The sequence below is a fragment of the Pseudophryne corroboree genome, chromosome 10, assembly GCF_028390025.1.
Source record: "Pseudophryne corroboree isolate aPseCor3 chromosome 10, aPseCor3.hap2, whole genome shotgun sequence".
Lineage (NCBI taxonomy): Eukaryota > Metazoa > Chordata > Amphibia > Anura > Myobatrachidae > Pseudophryne > Pseudophryne corroboree.
In genome coordinates, this window is record NC_086453.1 from 350,291,644 (window position 1) to 350,307,781 (window position 16,138).

The 16,138-nt window shown below is 44.0% G+C and overlaps 1 protein-coding gene across 1 annotated transcript in view; it reads right to left on the minus strand.

Moving 5' to 3' along the window:
* Positions 1-16,138, minus strand: part of LOC134966714 (CMP-N-acetylneuraminate-beta-galactosamide-alpha-2,3-sialyltransferase 4-like) — a 269,028-nt gene that overhangs the window by 173,497 nt on the left and 79,393 nt on the right. The window contains exon 2 of the mRNA XM_063943677.1: positions 1,601-1,959. The gene's annotated coding sequence lies outside the window, so the exon portion shown is untranslated. The remainder of the gene's footprint in view (positions 1-1,600; positions 1,960-16,138) is intronic.

A 16,138-nucleotide genomic window follows, 5' to 3' on the forward strand; every position in this document is an offset into this window, starting at 1 on the left:
AACGCCCTCTTTCTGTCAATCTCCTTGCGATCGGCTGTGCAAATGGATTCTTCGTTAAATCCATCGCACAGCAATGATCCGCTACTCAGAAACTGCAAAAAACTTTTTTGTGCTGTCAGCTACAAAAGCGTTCGCACACTTGCAAAGCGAAAACACACTCCCCTATAGGCAGTGACTATCTGATCGCAGTGCAGCAAAAAATAGCTAGCGAGCGATCAACTCGGAATGATCCCCCATGCGCACTGCAGGATGGGCAGATGTAACATGTGCAGAGAGAGTTAGATTTGGGTGGGTTATATTGTTTCTGTGCCGGGTAAATACTGGCTGCTTCATTTTTACACTGCAATTTAGATTTCAGTTTGAACACACCCCACCCAAGTCTAACTCTCTCTGCACATGTTACATCTGCCCCACCTGCAGTGCAAAATGGTTTTGCCCATTAGTGTGCTTTTAACAAGCCTGAATAACCCCCAATATCCCAAAGTCCATTATCAACACTAAGGGAAGGATTCAATTAACTGCAGGCTGTACTGTGTAAAGTTTCAGGGGCTATTCAATTAGAGGCCGAAGATCTACCCTCGACTAGCCCTGATATAACCTAATTTCTGTTCTCACCCTCTGGAGGTTCCAGCACAAACCTGCATTAAGTGCTGGCCCGGAGCGAGTCGCCGGTTGATCACGGGCCTCTAATTGAATAGCCCCAGGCAGGTTACCCGGAGATCAGTAAGGTCCCTATAACACCTAGGCAGCGCTTTGGCATCAGCAGCAGATATAAGTGCAGACACATCACCAGCTGCCCTCCAAACTCCATTATACTTGAGGCATGTTTAATTCGTTATGTAAGGTGTTTCTGAATGCCCATACCTAAACAATTGTAAAGCACCTGAAGGAACGTTTTCGCTGTACGCCACGCGCGCCTGCATCCTGTACCTTGCAGAGTATTACACACTTAGAGGAAATGACATACGGTAAGGGAGGAAATGAAAGTATTGTGTAAATGCCCATAGATTTCCTGCAGAACCTCATTCTGACAACCCTATGAACCATGGATATATTGCGGAATATTATTCTGTTCAGTTCTGAGGCGGTCACGCTGGTAAATGTTAAACACATAAATGTGGCTATCAGGGTAGTAACTGGGAGCTGTAAATATAGTCATTGGCTCTTCTGAGACTCTCGGGTCAGGTGTGAAGCCACACTATCTGTCACCCGGGGCAAAGACTCGTTCTGCAATTAGTGGCATATACATCTATTGCCAGTCACATAAAGCACATACCTGAAAGATTACCAAAACCTTTTCCAAGGGTTTCCTCTAAACATTACATTTACATGTCATTGCATGATCAGGCTTTGCCTTCACGTACTGACCCCTGTGTAATGCAGGACTGGGAAAATCCAGCTAAACACAAGGACTTTTGTTGACCACTTTTAAGGAGCCACCGTTATGGACGCCAATGAATGCACAACTTTCTAGGGTTTATAAAAGAATTTTGGCTTTGAGAATCTACCAATTTGGCTCAATATAATTTTGCCCACCTTTAATGAAAGAAAGGACAGATTGTGTAAATTCAGAGTAGCACTATTCATAGTCAATCCCTACCTTTACAGTAGCTGGTTCCTGATGGGTTAGGAAGTTCTGGTAGAATAAAGGTTAGGTTCTGAGGTCTCAGTCGCTGGTAGGGTAGTGGTACTGGGATCCAGACCCCTGAGAGAGTAATGGGAATATCATATGGTTCTTGTACAGATTGTGCGATAGCTCTTGGGTCGAGGTCTTTAATGGAGCAATGGTTTGTTGTCCTGATTCTGACAAAGCGATGGGTCCAAGTTCCTCAGCTGATAGGATGATTTTCAGTTTCCTGGCTGATATTCCAAATAAATCTTTCGGAGAAAGTTATGGTTGTGGACTGAATCGTGTTGCGGTAACAGGATCATTTTTCTACCAAAACATAACGGAGATACCTGAAGGAAACATGCAAAGTTCATTAAAATATTACTGTCACCAGTTCACTCACAGGTGCTTTCATTACATCCAGACCAGTGTAACAATTCCACATGTGATGGTTTCAATAAATGAACAGATGAGTATAGAGGGGGCCTCCCATTATAACTCAAGTCAGGGGGACCCAGAGCACCCTATTTCTGCAGTATATTCTGTACTCAAGAGATTACCATTTACCAAAGCTTATTTGTAGCGGGCGATAGATATATACAGTAGATGAAATGAGACTGACAACATCAGGCTGGGTAACATATGTACTTAGCGGAATGCTTAGTGTTCATTCAAAAAGGAAAAGATCATTTCTGTACTCTGTGACTATAAATGCGAGAAAAACAAGATTCATTTTCACCAAGATGTATTTACTAAAACTCTAAACATAGGGCATACCTATAACACTATTTTATTTATGAAGTTATTTATATATAACACACATTTAGCAGCGCTTCCAGAGAATATTTAGTCCGTCCCATCAGTCCTTGCCACAGCAGAGCTTACACACTATATTCCCTGCCAAATGTACGTACACACACACACACACACACACACACACACTAAGGTTATATTATTTATTTATATTTTGTCAGAATCCAAGTCACCTAGACGCATGTTTCTGGAGTGTGGAGGTAACCAGACACAGAGGAAACCCATGCAAACGTGGAGAGAACATGCAAACTAAACACATATATACACTTTGTGGGAATTGAGCCCAAGACCTCAGTGCTGTGAGGCTGTAATGCTGGCCACTGTGCCAACCACACTGCCAATGAACCAAGAGTAATATGATTTCACCATGTACTATCATTATATTCCCACATAACACGTAACTGAAATTATTTTGTATTAAGGCCCTGGAAATAACTGCAGCCAGCCAGCATTCATATATATACTCAATGCCTCATCACCCAGATAGGTTCCACGTTCAGAGCAAGTATAAATATTATGACTGTACTGCAAGACACTGAGGCGGGCCGGTACAGCTGTTACTGGCAGTGACGCCACTACAAATTACACTCATGTTTTGATGGAAAATATGCCAGCACTCTGCCTGTTTCTAGATTCTGATCCCAAGCCAACATTATCTTGCATTAGGCTGGCACATGAGACATTGACAGCCGGAGATCACGCACAACAGATACCCAGTATAACCGCTTCTGGCTTTGTGTGGTTACACTAGGAACCGGCAGTGCACATTAGCTGCCAGTCTACGGCGCTGATGGAGAGAGACAGAAGATTACATTGCCCATAGCTGAGGAATTAGTCATACATTATTATTATTATTATTATTATTATTATTATCAGTTTCTTATATAACATTGAAGGTAATGTGGGTGGGTCTGGAATTTGAGAGGCTTGTCTGAAGAGATGAGTTTTCAGGGAACGTTTAAAGGTTTGGAGACTAGAGGCGAGTCTTATTGTGCGTGGGAGGGCATTCCACAGAGTGGTAAAGCCCGGATAAAGTCCTGTAATTTTGAATGGGAACAGGTAATACATGTGGATGAGAGACGCAGATCTTGTGCAGAGCGGAGAGGTCTGGTAGGGAGATATTTTGAGATGAGTGAGGAGATGTATGATGGTGCAGTTTGGTAAATGGCCTTGTATGTAAGTAAAAGTATTTTATATTTAACACGGTAGAATACCGGTAACCAATGGAGGGACTGACAGAGCCGATCAGCAGACGAAGAACGTCTGTCGAGGAAGATTAGCCTCGCAGTTATTAACAGTTTCTTATATAGCGCAGCATATTCCGTTGCGCTTTACAATTAGAACAACAGTAATAGAACAAAACTGGGCGAAAACAGACAGAGGTAGGAAGGCCCTGCTCGCAACCTTACAACATTATGCAATTATTTGGGCGATCCGCTTGATACCGGCGGATCACCCAGATAACTGTACTGTGTATTTTGCGCGACCGATCTCAAAACACGGATCAGTCGCACATGCCAAATCCTCCTGCATTTCTGGTGGATACAATAGTTTTGGACTTGCTAGCCGGCTGCACTGGCCAGTGAATACCAATGGACATTTCCCCTGTTCCTTCACAGCACAGGAATGGGGAAATGTCTTTCAGTATATAGCCTTATTACCTGCTGAGTTCCAGACTGTCAGAACACGTCTGGCGGTCTGACCATGTGCGCCCAGCTTTACACTGTCTATTGCACGTAGTGTCGGAACCAATTACATGCTAGTTTATAATAAACCGCAATAATCCAGAACAGCAGAAACTCCACCATAGGTCCTACATACCCACCCTGTCTACGTTAATAGAACACTAATGGGTTCACTGCTCGGGTACTCTACCAAACATCACAGAAGACATTCAGCCATATATTAACGGAGGGCAACTAACAAGATGGGAACATATTACTCTGTATGGCTGACTGTATCTGTACAGGTATACACCAGAGGCTGCGATTGGTCACAGGTAAGATGTGCAGGTACTCTTTACAATTAAGTCTCCCAGTCAGATTCATTTTGATTGAACCGGATTATTTCCGTGTGTGAGAGGCAACGTTATTGATTCAGATTCTTTGGAAATAATTAATCTTAATGACAGGGAGTTGTGTCTGAGCGCATAATGTACAACTTCTTGCTTGTATACCTTGGCAGCAATTACACATCTTCGCTGTGATGTGTAATTGCTGCCAAGGTGTACAAGCACGTCTTTACAATGCAATTAAAACCCGATAGGATCCAATGTGATAACGATACAGAGAACGGTGTAGAAGGAAGCTGCAAGGTAATGGGTAAACAGAAACTGGCAACAGATTTACTAAAGATTTATGTTTGTGTGCAACTATAGTTCCCCTTTCATCTCTCTTTTCTAACAAACTTCCGGACTCCATGGTTCTACTAGAAGAGACTAGAACAACATATTCAGACATATCCGCTTACCCTTTTTTTTGGTATGCTACTTTTCCCTGGTCAGTGGTTTGTGGTGTCAGTAAAAAGACATTTGCAATGATTAAGCCTGAAGAAGGTATAAAGCAGTGATAAGTTCAAGGTGATAACGCACCAGCCAATCAGCTCCAATATGTAAATTGACAGGAGCGGATTGGCTTGTGCGTTATCACCTTGCACTTATCACTGCTTTATCCCTTCTCCAGGCTTAATACATCTGCCCCTATGTGCCACAAGAAGAGGAAGTATTACTTGTAACATTCAATTCTACCTACCGTTCTGGCAAATGTTAGCTACAATCCGGTTGGCCGCTACGACAAACATCTCCACTCTACCTTTTAAGAAGTTTCAGTAAATGTATCCCCCCTATACAGTACCTCTGCCTGACAAACAGTTTTTCACGCCGAAACAATGTTCCTTCACAGGTGCTGATATAATATAAGATGCCCCCTATAGTTCCTGGGGTATCCGGACTCCAGGTCGACAACAAAAAGGTTGACTCCAATTGGTCGACACACCTTAGGTCGACATGGACAAAAGGTCGACGTGGACAAAAGGTCGACAGGAACAAGGTCGACATGGAAAAAGGTCGACATGAGTTTTTCACAATTTCTTTCTTTTTTAGAACCTTTTCATACTTAACGATCCACGTGGACTACGATTGGAACAGTAATCTGTGCCGAGCGAAACGGAGCGAAGGCACCATGCCCGAAGCATGGCGAGCGAAGCGAGCCATGCGAGGGGACGCGGTGCACTAATTGGGGTTCCCGGTCACTCTACGAAGTAAACAACACAAAAAAACATAAAAAACTCATGTCGACCTTTTGTCCATGTCGACCTTGTTCCTGTCGACCTTTTGTCCATGTCGACCTTTTGTCAACATCGACCTAAGGTGTGTCGACCAATTGGCGTCGGCCTACGGTGTGTTGACCTTTTTGTTGTCGACCTGGAGTCCCAGACCCAGTTCCTGGGTCCCTGGATAGAATCCTTCATGGTAATGTGCAACTGAACTGCCTGATCCCAAGAGAGAAAAGCGCATTAACGCACCACTAGCGATCACATAAGCCTCAGTTCCACATAACACAATGCCGCTGCCCAGGGGACACCTGACTTTGCAACCAAGATATAAAAAGCCTATTATCTGTTCGTCCAGTCTGGAATCTATTAGCGGCTCTGCAAATACACTCCATTGTCTGATTTCCTGAGAGACCAGTCAGGGAAGGAAAACGCCGTCATAACGAGAAGGGGAGAAAAACACTTCTGATGATAGGGAAAGAACTCCACTTGAACACCAATCTCACACACACACACACACTAGGGCAGGATTTCAGGATGTCCACTGCTGAGCAGAGCGCGCTGCCGATGGTGACACTGCAGTGTTAATATGAAATCACGTAATGAACCCGCTGCATAGATCAGCTCTGGCAATCTCCGTCGTCCCTCCCTGCGTCATGTCTTCCAGATGTGGATGATGTCAGCTCCCCTACTGTCGCCACATATTGTGCTTTGTTGGTGGCAAACAAGGAGAGCAGAGGCACTGAAAAGGAATAAGTAATGATGGCGCTGTTCTGCAATGCGACGCTGACCCATCAGACAGTGACTGACAATTTCCCATCTGCTCTGCCAGTGCTGATCGCTGCTACAGCTAATCGCCCAGGTTATATGTGCAGAAGAAAATGTACAATTATGGCAGCTGCATTTTTGGAAGTGTCCCATGCATTTGTGGGCGCAGTGGTTTCATAACTCGAGGGTTTCCAGCAAGTGTATGTGACCAGGACATGCCAGGCCATGCAGGGGACTGGCAACTGGTTGGCAAAGTGGAAGTGTCTTCATACCACTGCCAACCAGTATCGCTCAGCTGCAGCAGCACACAAGTAATGATGAATTGCAGTGCTGGGTTTTCTTTCTAATCAATTGACACATCATCATTTGAAGTAACAGCTAGTCACACACCTTAAGTAGGTTATACTATACAGAGACACTCCTTCCATGTCATATTATACAGGGACCCTCCTTCCATGTCATAGTATACATGCATACTCCTTCCATGTCATAGTATACATGCATACTCCTTCCATGTCATAGTATACATGCATACTCCTTCCATGTCATAGTATACATGCATACTCCTTCCATGTCATAGTATACATGCATACTCCTTCCATGTCATAGTATACATGCATACTCCTTCCATGTCATAGTATACATGCATACTCCTTCCATGTCATAGTATACATGCATACTCCTTCCATATCATACTATACAGAGACACTCCTTCCACGTCATACTATACAGGGACACTCCTTCCATGTCATATTATACAGGGACCCTCCTTCCATGTCATACTATACATGCATACTCCTTCCATGTCATACTATACAGAGACACTCCTTCCATGTCATACTATACAGGGACACTCCTTCCATGTCATACTATACAGGCATACTCCTTCCATGTCATACTATACAGGCATACTCCTTCCATGTCATACTATACAGGGACACTCCTTCCATGTCATACTATACAGGCATACTCCTTCCATGTCATACTATACAGGGACACTCCTTCCATGTCATACCATACAGGGACACTTTTTCCATGTCATACCATACAGGGACACTCCTTTCATGTCATACCATACAGGGACACTCCTTCCATGTCATACTACACAGGTACACTCCTTCCATGTCATACTATACAGGGACACTCCTTCCATATCATACTATACAGGGACACGCCTTCCATGTCATACTATACAGGGACACTCCTTCCATGTCATACTATACAGAGACACTCCTTCCATGTCATACTATACAGAGACACTCCTTCCATGTCATACTATACAGAGACACTCCTTCCATGTCATATTATACAGGGACCCTCCTTCTATGTCATACTATACATGCATACTCCTTCCATGTCATACTATACAGAGACACTCCTTCCATGTCATACTAAACAGGGACACTCCTTCCATATCACACTATACAGGGACACTCCTTCCATGTCATACTATACAGGCATACTCCTTCCATGTCATACTATACAGGAACACTCCTTCCATGTCATACCATACAGGGACACTTTTTCCATGTCATACCATACAGGGACACTCCTTTCATGTCATACCATACAGGGACACTCCTTCCATGTCATACTACACAGGTACACTCCTTCCATGTCATACTATACAGGGACACTCCTTCCATACAGGGACACTCCTTCCATGTCATACTATACAGGGACACGCCTTCCATGTCATACTATACAGGGACACTCCTTCCATGTCATACTATACAGGGACACTCCTTCCATGTCATACTATTCCGGGACACTCCTTCCATGTCAATACAGGGACACTCCTATGTCATACTATACAGAGTCACCTTCCCTGTGTCATACTAAAGAGACACCTTCCATAAGACACTTTCCATATTTCATACTAAACAGAGACACCTTCCATATATGGCATACTATACAGACACCTTCCATATGTACTACTATACAGAGACACCTTCCATATGTCATACTATACAGAGACACCTTACCCGTGTCATACTATATAGAGACACCTTACCTGTGTCATACTATACAGAGACACCTTCCATGTGTCCTACTACACAGATACCTTCCTATGTCATACTATAGAGAGACATCTTCCATATGTCATAATATACAGAAACGATTTCCAGGGGCGTAGCCAGAACTGTGTTGGCCCCAGAGATGCTCCTAGGGAATCAGTACGAGTTACCGCCGGGCAGAATCCCGGTGGTCGGAATACCGACACCAAGATTCCGACCGGCACAATCCCGACAGGGGGGCGAGTTCAATGCAGCCCCTTGCGGACTCGCTGCGCTCGCCACACTGCGGGCACGGTGCCTCGCTACGCTTGGCACACTAATTTATTCTCCCTCTATGGGTGTCGTGGACACCCACAGAGGAAGAATATGTCGAGATTGTGCCAGTCTGGATCCCAGTGTCGGTATTACAACCGCCGGGATTCCGTCCGGCGGGATCTTGACCGCATACCGCTCCTAGAGAGACACCTCTCTGCAGCAGTTGTTAATGTTATGCCCAATAATAGTGCCCTAGTTTATTTAAAGACCCATAGTAGCTTCCTAGTTCACTTTATGTCACGTTGTAGGGTTGCCAGTACACATTATGCAACTCAGTACCCCCAATACACATTATGACAGTGTCCCCAGTTCGCATTGTGCCAAATTACAGTGCCCCCTGTTCATATTATGTCATACTATACAGAGATACTACTTCCATATGTCATTATATACACACTCCTTCCATAGGTCATACTATAGAGAGATACTACAACCATATGTCATTATAAACACACTCCTTCCATAGGTCATACTATAGAGAGATACTACTTCCATATGTCATTATATACACACTCCTTCCATAGGTCATACTATAGAGAGATACTACTTCCATATGCCATTATATACACACTCCTTCCATAGGTCATACTATAGAGAGATACTACAACCATATGTCATTATAAACACACTCCTTCCATAGGTCATACTATAGAGAGATACTACTTCCATATGTCATTATATACACACTCCTTCCATAGGTCATACTATAGAGAGATACTACAACCATATGTCATTATATACACACTCCTTCCATAGGTCATACTATAGAGAGATACTACAACCATATGTCATTATATACACACTCCTTCCATAGGTCATACTATAGAGAGATACTATAACCATATGTCATTATAAACACACTCCTTCCATAGGTCATACTATAGAGAGATACTACAACCATATGTCATTATATACACACTCCTTCCATAGGTCATACTATAGAGAGATACTACAACCATATGTCATTATAAACACACTCCTTCCATAGGTCATACTATAGAGAGAGATACTACTTCCATATGTCATTATATACACACTCCTTCCATAGGTCATACTATAGAGAGATACTACAACCATATGTCATTATATACACACTCCTTCCATAGGTCATACTATAGAGAGGTACTATAACCATATGTCATTATAAACACACTCCTTCCATAGGTCATACTATAGAGAGATACTACAACCATATGTCATTATATACACACTCCTTCCATAGGTCATACTATAGAGAGATACTACAACCATATGTCATTATAAACACACTCCTTCCATAGGTCATACTATAGAGAGATACTACTTCCATATGTCATTATATACACACTCCTTCCATAGGTCATACTATACAGAGATACTACTTCCATATGTTATTATATATACAATCCTTCCATAGGTCATACTATACAGAGATACTACATCCATATGTCATTATATACACACTCCTTCCATATGTCATACTATACAGAGATACTACTTCCATATGTCATTATATACACACTCCTTCCATATGTCATACTATACACAGATACCACTTCCATATGTCATTATATACACAATCCTTCCATATGTCATACTATACAGGAGATACTACTTCCATATGTCATTATATACACAATCCTTCCATATGTCATACTACAGTATACAGAGTTACTACTTCCATATGTCATACTATACAGAGATACTCCTTCCATATGTCATACCAGAACTGTCAAGAGTGGGGATGGGCCCGGGTAGCGGGGAGGCGTGGACAACTTGGGGAGATGTTGTCACGCCCCCACCCAATAACTGTGGCGATCAGTGTGTCCCTGGATTCTCCATAGGCTGTTTGCCCAATGTGCTGCTGCTGCTACTGTCCTGGGGGGACGACACAGACCTTCCGACAAGCCCTGGTCCGGGTAAAGAGTACCATCTCCACACCACCACTGTGTCATACTATACAGACACAGCTTCCAGAAATCGATGTTGTAAAATAAAAACCTTGGTGTATTACAGTATAACACAAAATATGGCAGTTGACTTTTGGAACTCTCCTTGTGATGATACATAGGTGTTGCTCACTAATGACCAGCATGCATTGTGCTATGTTTTAGGATACTTTAGTCACAAACGGTACTGGGTACTGCTCCATTACACTCTCCGGGGGCTCATCACTAAAAGCGATAAAATGTATGAGCATCACTCTAAAGTCCCTGCCACGTGATTATTTGCCCGCAATTGCGTATCATTTTTCAGAGCGGCTTTGTGCTTGCCGCTGATTTTCCCTGAACGTGCAGGACTAGCTAAATGCTAGAAATCTGAAATAAAGAACCCTCTGCTTGGAAACCAAGGAGATAATGAGATTTCATGTTATCAGATGGAATACTCTAATTAGTTGAAGGCTCCTCATTTTACCAATGGTAGTGGGGCGTATTCCATGTGCTAACGCAAATGAAATGCTTATGGACTTTTTGTGACTGTGTGACTAAAGTGGTGGATAAAGGTGGAGCCGTGGATATAGCTTATCTAAACTTTAGTAAGGCTTTTGACACTGTTCCACATCGCAGACTGCTAAATAAACTCGAAAGTTTGGGATTGGATACTAAGATTGTTGAATGGATAAGATCTTGGATGCAGGATAGAAAACAGAAAGTTGTAGTAAATGGAGTGCATTCACAGGAGTGAAATGTTACCAGTGGAGTACCCCAGGGATCTGTACTTGGACCAGTGCTTTTTAATATCTTTATTGGTGACATTGCAAATGGCATTAAAGGTAAAGTATGCCTTTTTGCAGATGACACAAAGGTATGCAACACGGTAGACACACCAGGTGCTGTAAAACAAATGACTGAGGATCTAGGTAGACTAGAGGAATGGTCAAGAGTGTGGCAATTACAGTTTAATGCCAAAAAATGCAAAATCATGCACTTGGGTTTCAAAAATCCAAAGGCTAAATATAGTATTACTGGCACTATACTGGAAACTACTGAGGAGGAAAGGGATCTAGAAGTCACTATTTCAGGTGACTTAAAGGCAGGTAATGAGGGGTGCGGCATGTGGAACGCAAACAGGAAGTAGATCGACGAACGTCACTTCCTACCGCCCAAATTAGTCATAGGAACGCCAGTAAAAATCCGGAACAGAGGTATAAAAACCCCATGAAGTCACACAGCAAGTATCCGTTCTTGAAAAAGGTCCTACGGGACCGAAACGCGTTGCACGGACTTGCTGTTTTGCACAGAAGTGTTTTGGTGACAGGAGAGACTCACCCTGGGGAGATATAAGCCATCTGCGGTGGTGCCGTGCCCTCCAGCCCGGGACCTTATAGGCTTTGTAAATAAGCCTAGCCCACCGCACCCCTCATTCTTGGTGAGATAACTTGAAAATATCCAAATTCTGCACTGCCACTTTGTATGACGATATTTGTTGTATATATGAATGTCTTTTTTGCATATGCACTTTATGTTTAAAAAAAAATATATATTTTTTTGGTACCATTTTACCTACTAATTTTTGAGGTAATTCAGCAGACTTGTATGGTGTAATTAGCGCCTGTCCTTATACTCATCCGAAAATTTGAAATTGCTATGTAAAGGGATTGGTGTCTCTCTTTTAGAGTTTAAGAGGCTGCTTTTTTCACCATTAACCAGCGCAACTTCAAGTACATTTGTAACCAATTCTTGTTAAAGGCAGGTAAGCAATATAACAAAGCAATGAGGAAGGCTAGTCAGATGTTTGGCTGCACTGGGAGAGGAATCAGCAGCAGAAAGAAAGAAGTAATAATAATGCCACTGTATAGGTCACTGGTACGACCTCATCTAGAATACTGTGTTCAATTCTGGAGGCCATATCTTCAGAAGGATATTAATACTTTAGAGACTATACAAAGAAGGACAACCAAAATGGTGCATGGCCAACATCACAAATCATACCCAGAAAGACTAGGAAAATAAGAATTTACTTACCGATAATTCTATTTCTCGGAGTCCGTAGTGGATGCCGGGGTTCCTGAAAGGACCATGGGGAATAGCGGCTCCGCAGGAGACAGGGCACAAAAGTAAAGCTTTCCGATCAGGTGGTGTGCACTGGCTCCTCCCCCTATGACCCTCCTCCAAGCCAGTTAGGTACTGTGCCCGGACGAGCGTACACAATAAGGGAGGAATTTTGAATCCCGGGTAAGACTCATACCAGCCACACCAATCACACCGTACAACTTGTGATCTAAACCCAGTTAACAGTATGATAACAGCGGAGCCTCTGAAAAGATGGCTCACAACAATAATAACCCGATTTTTGTAACTATGTACAAGTATTGCAGATAATCCGCACTTGGGATGGGCGCCCAGCATCCACTACGGACTCCGAGAAATAGAATTATCGGTAAGTAAATTCTTATTTTCTCTATCGTCCTAGTGGATGCTGGGGTTCCTGAAAGGACCATGGGGATTATACCAAAGCTCCCAAACGGGCGGGAGAGTGCGGATGACTCTGCAGCACCGAATGAGAGAACTCCAGGTCCTCCTTAGCCAGGGTATCAAATTTGTAGGATTTTACAAACGTGTTTGCCCCTGACTAAATAACCGCTCGGCAAAGTTGTAAAGCCGAGACCCCTCGGGCAGCCGCCCAAGATGAGCCCACCTTCCTTGTGGAATGGGCATTTACATATTTTGGCTGTGGCAGGCCTGCCACAGAATGTGCAAGCTGAATTGTATTACACATCCAACTAGCAATAGTCTGCTTAAAAGCAAGAGCACCCAGTTTGTTGGGTGCATACAGGATAACAGCAAGTCAGTTTTCCTGACTCCAGCCGTCCTGGAACCTATATTTTCAGGGCCCTGACAACATCTAGCAACTTGGAGTCCTCCAAGTCCCTAGTAGGTGCAAGGCACCACAATAAGCTGGTTCAGGTGAAACACTGACACCACCTTAGGGAGAGAACTGGGGACGAGTCCGCAGCTCTGCCCTGTCCGAATGGACAAACAAATATGGGCTTTTTTGAGGAAAAAAAAACCACCAATTTGACACTCGCCTGGTCCAGGCCAGGGCCAAGAACATGGTCACTTTTCATGTGAGATGCTTCAAATCCACAGATTTGACTGGTTTTAAACCAATGTGATTTGAAGAATCCCAGAACTATGTTGAGATCCCACAGTGCCACTGGAGGCACAAAAGAGGGTTGTATATGCAATACTCCCTTGACAAAGTTCTGGACTTCAGGAACTGAAGCCAATTCTTTCTGGAAGAAAATTGACAGGGCCGAAATTTGAACCTTAATGGACCCCAATTTGAGGCCCATAGACACTCCTGTTTGCAGGAAATGCAGGAATCGACCGAGTTGAAATTTCTTTGTGGGGCCTTCCTGGCCTCACACCACGCAACATATTTTCGCCACATGTGGTGATAATGTTGTGCGGTCACCTCCTTTCTGGCTTTGACCAGGGTAGGAATGACCTCTTCCGGAATGCCTTTTTCCCTTAGGATCCGGCGTTCCACCGCCATGCCAACAAACGCAGCTGCGGTAAGTCTTGGAACAGACATGGTACTTGCTGAAGCAAGTCCCTTCTTAGCGGCAGAGGCCATAAGACCTCTGTAAACATCTCTTGAAGTTCCGGGTACCAAGTCCTTCTTGGCCAATCCGGAGCCATGAGTATAGTTCTTACTCCTCTACGTCTTATAATTCTCAGCACCTTAGGTATGAGAAGCAGAGGAGGGAACACATACACCGACTGGTACACCCACGGTGTTACCAGAACGTCCACAGCTATTGCCTGAGGGTCTCTTGACCTGGCGCAATACCTGTCCCGTTTTTTGTTCAGACGGGACGCCATCATGTCCACCTTTGGTATTTCCCAACGGTTTACAATCATGTGGAAAAAACTTCCCGATGAAGTTTCCACTCTCCCGGGTGGAGGTCGTGCCTGCTGAGGAAGTCTGCTTCCCAGTTTCCATTCCCGGGATGAAACACTGCTGACAGTGCTATCACATGATTTTCCGCCCAGCGAAAAGTCCTTGCAGTTTTTGCCATTGCCCTCCTGCTTCTTGTGTCGCCCTGTCTGTTTACGTGGGCGACTGCCGTGATGTTTTTCCCACTGGATCAATACCGGCTGACCTTGAAGCAGAGGTCTTGCTAAGCTTAGAGCATTATAAATTTACCCTTAGCTCCAGTATATTTATGTGGAGAAAAGTCTCCAGACTTGATCACACTCCCTGGAAATGTTTTCCTTGTGTGACTGATCCCCAGCCTCTCGGGCTGGGCTCCGTGGTCACCAGCATCCAATCCTGAATGCCGAATCTGCGGCCCTCTAGAAGATGAGCACTCTATAACCACCACAGGAGAGACACCCTTGTCCTTGGATATAGGGTTATCCGCTGATGCATCTGAAGATGCGATCCGGACCATTTGTCCAGCAGATCCCACTGAAAAGTTCTTGCGTGAAATCTGCCGAATGGAATTGCTTCGTAGGAAGCCACCATTTTCTACCAGGACCCTTGTGCAATGATGCACTGTTTTTAGGAGGTTCCTGACTAGCTCGGATAACTCCCTGGCTTTCTCTTTCGGGAGAAACACCTTTTTCTGGACTGTGTCCAGAATCATCCCTAGGCACAGCAGACGTGTCGTCGGGATCAGCTGCGATTTTGGAATATTTAGAATCCACCCGTGCTGTTGTAGCAGTATCCGAGATAGTGCTACTCCTACCTCCAACTGTTCCCTGGACTATGCCCTTATCAGGAGATCGTCCAAGTAAGGGATAATTAAGACGCCTTTTCTTCGAAGAAGAATCATCATTTCGGCCATTACCTTAGTAAAGACCCGGGGTGCCGTGGACAATCCAAACGGCAGCGTCTGAAACTGATAGTGACAGTTCTGCACCACGAACCTGAGGTACCCTTAGTGAGAAGGGCAAATTTGGGACATAGAGGTAAGCATCCCTGATGTCCCGGGACACTATATAGTCCCCTTCTTCCTGTTCGTTATCACTGCTCTGAGTGACTCCATCTTGATTTGAACCTTTGTAAGTGTTCAAAAATTTTTTAGATTTAGAATAAGTCTCACCTAGCCTTCTGGCTTCAGTACCACAATATAGTGTGGAATAATACCCCTTTTCTTGTAGTAGGAGGGGTAATTTAATTATCACCTGCTGGGAATACAGCTTGTGAATTTTTTCCCATACTGCCTCCTTGTCGGAGGGAGACCTTGGTAAAGCAGACTTCAGGAGCCTGCGAAGGGGAAACGTCTCGACATTCCAATCTGTACCCCTGGGATACTACTTGTAGGATCCAGGGGTCCTGTACGGTCTCAGCGCCATGCTGAGAACTTGTCAGAAGCGGTGGAACGCTTCTGTTCCTGGGAATGGGCTGCCTGCTG